The following is a 7,270-nucleotide window of genomic DNA, read 5'->3' on the forward strand; positions in this document are numbered from 1 at the left end:
CACACACACACACACACACACACACACACACACACACACACACACACACCTTCTCTGCAGGCGTCACACATATGCTGAGTAAACTATTCGGAGGAGAACAAAGGTTCTTGTTAAATTGGATGCTGTGACGCGTATTGATTTCCCGCCAGAGAAATCACAACACCTATTGTTTGGAGATCCTCACTTTAGATCTCTGCTGTCATTGCTGCAGCAAACATCAATATGCAGCTCTGTGGTGCAATAACAAAGGGTTAATTACATACTTGTAAGCAATTACTCTCTTAATGTAGCGTAGAGTCCTTTCCCCCCCAAATTGGAATTTAGAGCAGAACCATCACGCAGTAAGTCAGTGAGACCATCTTTTTAATGAAATGTCAACTAAAATATAATCGACTTTGAATCTTACATTGCACGTCAAGTTTGAAGTCTGCTCTGAGGTCAAGTCCTCAGACGAGACGACAAAGACGGAGGTTTAAAGTGGCAACTAAAGGTCAAAGATAACTGTAACTGAATTCAACACAACATGGAACTCCAGCTAATAAGTTCTCATCCTTATGTAGCACCTGCCAGAATATATATATATATATATATATATATATATTCAATGTTATGTTAGCCCTGCAGCATTGTTATAGAGTCATGTGTCTAACCATCCTAAAATATGGCAGAGCAAGATTATGGCGTGAAGAACAGTTGGTGACACGGAAATACAATTTGCATCTTCTCTGCAGTCTTTGGTGGCACGGGAGAGGAGGAGGGGGGGAGTCTAATTGGGCACTAGCCTGCGTCTGGTAGTCCTGTCACAGCCCGGAGGGGTTTAAGTGTGTGTGTGTGTGTGTGTGTGTGTGTGTGTGTGTGTGTGTGTGTGTAGTGAGAGAGTGAGTGAGAGAGAAAAAGAGTGGGACATCAAGTGAGAAAGCGAGCAACAGAAAGAGAACGAGAACAAACAGAGAGCTCCATTCAGGTCCAATCCACAGACGCATCATTCAGTCTGACATGACGATACATCTCTGTGACCCGAGTATTCATACAGGGCCTCACCAGGCCAGTCACAGATGCATCATTCACACCCACACGCAGACACACTTCTGCAGAGTCTTGCCTACACTGCTACCAGGCATTTATATCACTACGGAGAATCTTCCCGATTCATATTCTTTCACAGTCCTCCCCCCCCCCCCTCCCCTTGACATGAACATATTGTAAAGACGTTCTATGGAGCTTATTCTTGTAAGTGCACCGCCCCCAAAATGTAATGAATGTCTCTACTGCCAAGGTTGGAGTGAGAGTTTATCCATTAGCGAGCCATAATATTGACAGGGCCATGCTCTCCGGGTCCAAACTCCAGCCTTGTAGCCGTAACATTGGCCGACAGACAGGGGGTAGTATGTCAACGTGAGGTGCTTACAGGCCGATAAAGGCTGCTGTTCCAATTCCTATCGGCAGGCCTTGATGGACAGCACACAGGGAGAGAAGGAGGGAGGGAGAATCGCAAGTGAGGGAGGACTGAATAGTGCCAAGTGCTCTTACAGCCTTCAAGAGTTTAGAACTGGGCTGGAATTTGGTGAAAGGACAAGGAGGCAAGACATAGATGAGATAGGATTCTCAAGCTGCCCAGGGACTAAATGTCTTTCCCTTGAAACCGTGACAGCAGCAGAACATAAACACACACACACACACACACACACATCCTAAAAGACGACTAATGCACAAATTGGAACATTCAGAAATTCAGTTGAGAGCAGACACACACAGGCCCACGCTACAGTCAAGCTAGCCTGCCAGACACAGCCACACTGACACAGATAAGCAGAGGAACTTCAGCCTGCTAGTGAGTGATCTACTCTCCTTTGCCTCACAACTGCAAGCCACACACAGTTAAACATCCACTAACAAACCACACATCAGCCAGCAGTATCTTATCAAGTTTTCAGTTGTCTGTCAGAGTGACTTGGGGAACAAAAAGGCATAAAATCCAATATCATAATCTTTTTTCCCCCACCACCCAAAGCACATGTAAACATACATAAACATCACCTATGGAAAAAAGGTTTTATAGTAAATTTCTGTAGGCTATACATGTCAATAAACATGTGCATCTTTTGATTAATTATCCAATATACACACACATCACACATCATGTTACTGCACGGCTGAAACATAATCTAAATTGATGCCAAGGAACGCTTATCATGGGATCGATCTATCCGCTGTACCAGCCGGTGAAGTCACACTGCCCCTCATGGTTTCTCCAGGATATAACCTCGTCCCTTCAGCCACGCTCTGTTGAGTGTGCACTAAGCACAAGTGTGTAATCTTTTTATTGGGATTGTTGGAAAACAAGAATAACCCACACGACTCAAAATGTGTTCTTGCAAGACACCCGTGCACAAGCAATAACACAACGGGGAACATTAAGAGTTGAAGCAAAGAGCGTTTGGATGGGCGATACTGAATTGATGCATTGAGTCTGGAGGTGCAGGTGGATCGAGGGAGGAGGAAACCAGCAGAGGGGCTCAGAGAACTCAGCTGTACTGGGGGGGATCTGCATTTTGCATCGGCTCCAGCAGCTGTTTTCTGCACATGAGGTGCAATGAGGGAGGGAAGTGAGGGGGGGGGGGGGGGGGGGGTGGTTGGTGCAGGATCGAGACAAAGTAGGTCCCTGACTCTGTAATTGACATTTGGATCAGGGATGCACACTACATGGTTACAACTATAGCATGTGCTGAGAAGCCTGCACCGTTTCCTCCCTTGCTTAAATGTCTTGAAGAATCAGCTCAAGGTCCAACAAACGCTCCCATTCAAACAGGAATGACACGGATTCCAGGGAATGACACACAGATATGCCGTGTTAAAGGGGTTCACCAGCCTTGTGTACATCTAGAGTGTAGGCAAAAACAACAACAACGCTTTGACAATAAAGTAAGGTCACATCTACAGAACAAATGAATTGTTTGAAGACAGCGTTGAAGGTAACACTATATCTTAAACATTCATCACAACGTCTCCTGGCTCACTCTATGTGCGGACCAAACAGGAGGAGGCTGAGCTCAGTGAATGTTGTCTATCCAAACACCTCGAACATCATCTCAGGAAATCAAAGTCACCAACGGATGTTTAACTGGGATTTGGCTTGAATGGCATTCATGGGAATAGTGAAGTAGTCGGACACAAACTCAAAAAGCCACACACATGTATCAAAGCAACAAATAATAATAATTAGGAAAATGCTTTTTTCAATCTGTTCAAAAAAAAGAACACGTTTAAATTACACACAGCATGTGACCCAAAGGGATACCAAGTATCACAGGCAAAACAATTCCAGGACTTAAGATAAAGTCACATTAACCTCAGCAGCTGGCCTTACTGCCCACCACAGAGAGTAGAAGTCGCTGTAGATATCACAGCACCATGTGTTGCGTTACTTTAGCGTCCCTAAAGTCTGGGACACATTGGTCAAGTTCAAATGCTTTTTGAGGAGACGTTTCCCAGCGAGAAGCCGGGAAATGCGCGTGTTATCACGCAACGTGCGTTTTCCTTAAAATACAAAACACAGCCGACACAACTCTTATAATGATGAACGTGCGGTCTAAAAAAAAAATATATATATATATATATATAGACATACTGGCTAAGAGGAGATATAGGCAGATATAGAAAAGAATCCATGTTGTCCCATTGTGAAACCCTGATATTATGAAGAACCCGTTTGGAAAGGCGTATAATGCTTCAATAGTTTCAGGCTACAGAGTCACCCCAAAGATGCAGCACATGCTCTAAAACGGCACGTATTTAAAGAACTTCCCTACAAGAACCACGCCGTGTTCATCATTCTAACTCACAATGTTTCCCACATCAACCTTTAACATTATAAATTATAGTTGCTAAGCATCCTGAAAAAAAAACAACATGTGTGGCGAAATATCGGATCAAATTGTCCATTTCCAACGATTTAGAGCCGAGACACCACTGAAATCGCAATCGCAGTCCACGCGCCACTACATGCTGGTCCTATACGCACTGGGCTTATCCCCGAAGGCACTGCGTAAATTAGACGCGGAATCCCCGACAAATATTTCTGTTTCTAACCTTCAGAGTTAACGCTGCAAGAGGAACAAGCACAATTTGGGCATGCAGCTCTCTCCCTCTCTCCCTGGCTTACAGTGAAGGGCATGGATGATGAAGCGCCGAACGGAGGGAATCCAGTCACTAATGGGTCCCAAGTTGAGAGAAATAGCAGGTCATTAAAATGCTCTGCAATTCTCCTTCGGGGTCTAGTTTGAGCCTACGATCCAAATGGACAGGTTCGGTAGGAAACCCGCCCGATCTGCCCGGAGTGCGCAGAGCGGGCATGGCGCAGCTAGAACAGGTGCAACACGCCTCCCGTCACCTGGGCTGGTGCAGTGGCAACCTCACACCCAACACCTGGCGAAAACGGCACCGGAGCACCTTGTACACACAGTCCTGTCTGTGGGAACTAACGACATGAGAAAGCCTCTTTCCTTACCTGTAATCTATGCAGATATCACTTCACAGGCGCAGCCGCATCGACACTGCGGATAAGAGGCACGTCCAGAGCAATCCCCCAACTCCTTCTTACTCCCCCCAAAAAACGAGAAATGCTTAGAATAATGTTATATCCTGATCAGACGCCTTGTCCACTTTAAATCCCGGGTGGTGTAGTTAGAAGGCGATTCCTGCACATGCGAGAGACATAGCAGCAGACTTCCAGCAGCATCCTCCGATCAGCAGGACCTCACTACGCCGCTCTGAGCGCTCTGAGACCCGGGAACCGCGCCTCCCATTCCCCGGCGAGGACGCACTTTGTATGCCGCTGGAAAAGCCGCTGCGCCGTATACGGGATACCGCAGGAGGCTGTGCGTGCGTGCGTGTGTGCGTGCGTGTAGAGAGCGTGTGTGCATAGATGTGACTCAGTGCGGTGCTCCTGCTCAACTGAGCTGCCGAGGGTGCTGCAGCGGAGTGCGAATGGGAGAGAGGGAGTGCGGGAGGGACATCGGGGGGGGGGGGGGGAAAGGGGGGGGGGGGGGAGAAAGAGAGAGAGAAAGAGAGAGAGACTCGCAGCGGATCTTGAGGCTGGGGAAGGACTGAGCGGATGGCGCTTCGCCCGTTGCAGAAGGCGACTGTTTTGGTTTTTTTGGGTTGTTTTTTTTTACCAAGGATGCTGCCTCGCCCGCTGTAACATCTCGGGCTTTGGAAGAGGGGCTGAGTTTGGGTTTAATTTATAAGTCTCTGGCAACAACCCTAAAGAGGCTTATAGCGCATTAATGACCACTATACAAAAAAAACACATGTACTACCATAATCACGTTTATTATCTATATCGATCAAAGACAATTCCACCGGGGCAGTTTCACGTAGACTTTTAGTGTCAGTCCGTTTAAAACCACTTTTAAGGAGTTGATTTTCAAGTTCAATCTGCACCTCCTCTGATGGCTATTTTTCACCCAAGAAAACAAGGATATGAACGATATGAGCTTAAATAGAGCTCGTGCTTTGTTATGAGAGAGGCGTTTATGTAATGCATTCATCCCGTTGAGAATGCAGGATTTGGCAATGCCAAAGGGGAATTTGCACAAATAGGCTACAATGCAGGGTTGAAATGATCTGATCATCGGATTTGAATATCTAATCGCAGGATCATTTAAAGATGGAGATTAGGCAACAGAGGAACATAATTACGACACTTGCATAGAGTTGTAAGGGATTTAGCATTGTTGTTCTTTGATGATCTTTCAACATGCTTCGGGAGTGTATCCCCCCCCCCCACATTTGAAGCAATTAATATTCTAAAAGGCCTAATTATGTAATCATGTCTTTAACGAAATATGCAGTATGTGGGGAGCATGGGATACTTCCGGTTTCATCAAATAGGCTACGAAGCCTGTTCCTTATTTCCTACGATAAAACAAAAACAAAAAAAATCCATCAAGGTCGACTAAATATTGCAGCAACATTGAGTCAATGTTGACGTTTCTTTCGTTTCCATTTCATGAGATAACTTCAAAATGAATGTTAGTATTTCAGTCAGTGGCAAAGGGCTCAATGAAAACAACTGACTTGAGGAAAAAAACAAAACTTGATGAGAAATGTTGCATGCGCCCCGCTGACCGTTTATCTTACAGCTCTCCGAGAAGCAGCGTGCGCTCCGAGGGATCATTTGGGGGGGGGGGTCGTGCTTGCTGCTGCAGCATCCTCTCCCTCCCTCTCTCTCCCCCTGATCTCACTTCCAGAGGGGTTCCTCGCTTTGAAACACTGCATCAGAGCCCCACCTACAGGCCGGAGAAACTTTACAGCCACTGACAAACACAAACCCAGACAAAGTGACTCACTGGCCCTGCAGTGCTGTTGCGACCATGTTCACTTTTTTTGCTTGGATTTCAACTAAATGTTTACAAACGTACAATGACAACAGTAAACACCCTAATGAGATAGACACGTAACGGAAACGTGACGTCAAGGCAGAAAAGTGATACAATGAGCGGCCGCCTCTGAAAAGCATCGAAAAACAACAAACACTGGCTTTACGCGCTAATTTAGGTCGCATGTGTAAGCCAAACGGCGCTGAAGCCGCTGTGCAAACCACCGCCAACTTCCTCCACTATTTCCCACAGCTGCCTGTCAAAGAAGTAAACTCCTTCGTTCAAATGCATCTTCAGCACTAATTTAGACTCAAGTTGAGGCTTTAAAGTAGACATTGTCAACGTTTAAGCGACTTCCTGATTGTAAACAAACAGGAACGTGTCACAGCATTAGCCCAATTAACGCCATATTGGAGTCGCGTGACTGTAATCTCGCCCACCTGTGTACCTGTTCTTGCCTTGGTGGAGCTCCTGCAAAATAGATAGTCACACTGTAAAATGGTCGCACATAATAGGCAGCCTATACTTAACTAGAGTAAATCTTATGCTATCTTATGTGGGAAAACATTTTATACAAACGTGCCTGTTTGTATGTTCGTGATGGCTATTAATGGCGGACATCAAATGGTGGTATTAAGTCTGGTGTTTGTTTACTGATTCCCATGAGATTCAGCCTGGTATCTTTGGAAGCGTTGGGGCCTCTGCTTGAATTTAAAATAAAGGTCTATGGGTTTGAAATGATCAAATAATGGACTGAGGGGGGTTTTTGTAAACAAATAAAAACAAATTTATAAAGTCCAATGTCACCTCTGAAGAAGACTGACCCCTTGTAAATCAATTCACACAATAAATCAACAATAGCTGTGTTTGGGGGTTGTCCCTATTTGCCC

The 7,270-nt window shown here is 45.6% G+C and overlaps 1 protein-coding gene across 1 annotated transcript in view; it reads right to left on the reverse strand.

Moving 5' to 3' along the window:
• Positions 1 to 4,965, reverse strand: part of plxna4 (plexin A4) — a 205,782-nt gene extending 200,817 nt beyond the window's left edge. The window contains exon 1 of the mRNA XM_031858799.1: positions 4,508 to 4,965. The gene's annotated coding sequence lies outside the window, so the exon portion shown is untranslated. The remainder of the gene's footprint in view (positions 1 to 4,507) is intronic.
• Between the last annotated feature and the right edge of the window lie 2,305 nt (positions 4,966 to 7,270).

The sequence above is a fragment of the Anarrhichthys ocellatus genome, unplaced genomic scaffold (genome assembly GCF_004355925.1).
Source record: "Anarrhichthys ocellatus isolate YVR2014 unplaced genomic scaffold, GSC_Weel_1.0 scaffold21, whole genome shotgun sequence".
Classification (NCBI taxonomy): domain Eukaryota; kingdom Metazoa; phylum Chordata; class Actinopteri; order Perciformes; family Anarhichadidae; genus Anarrhichthys; species Anarrhichthys ocellatus.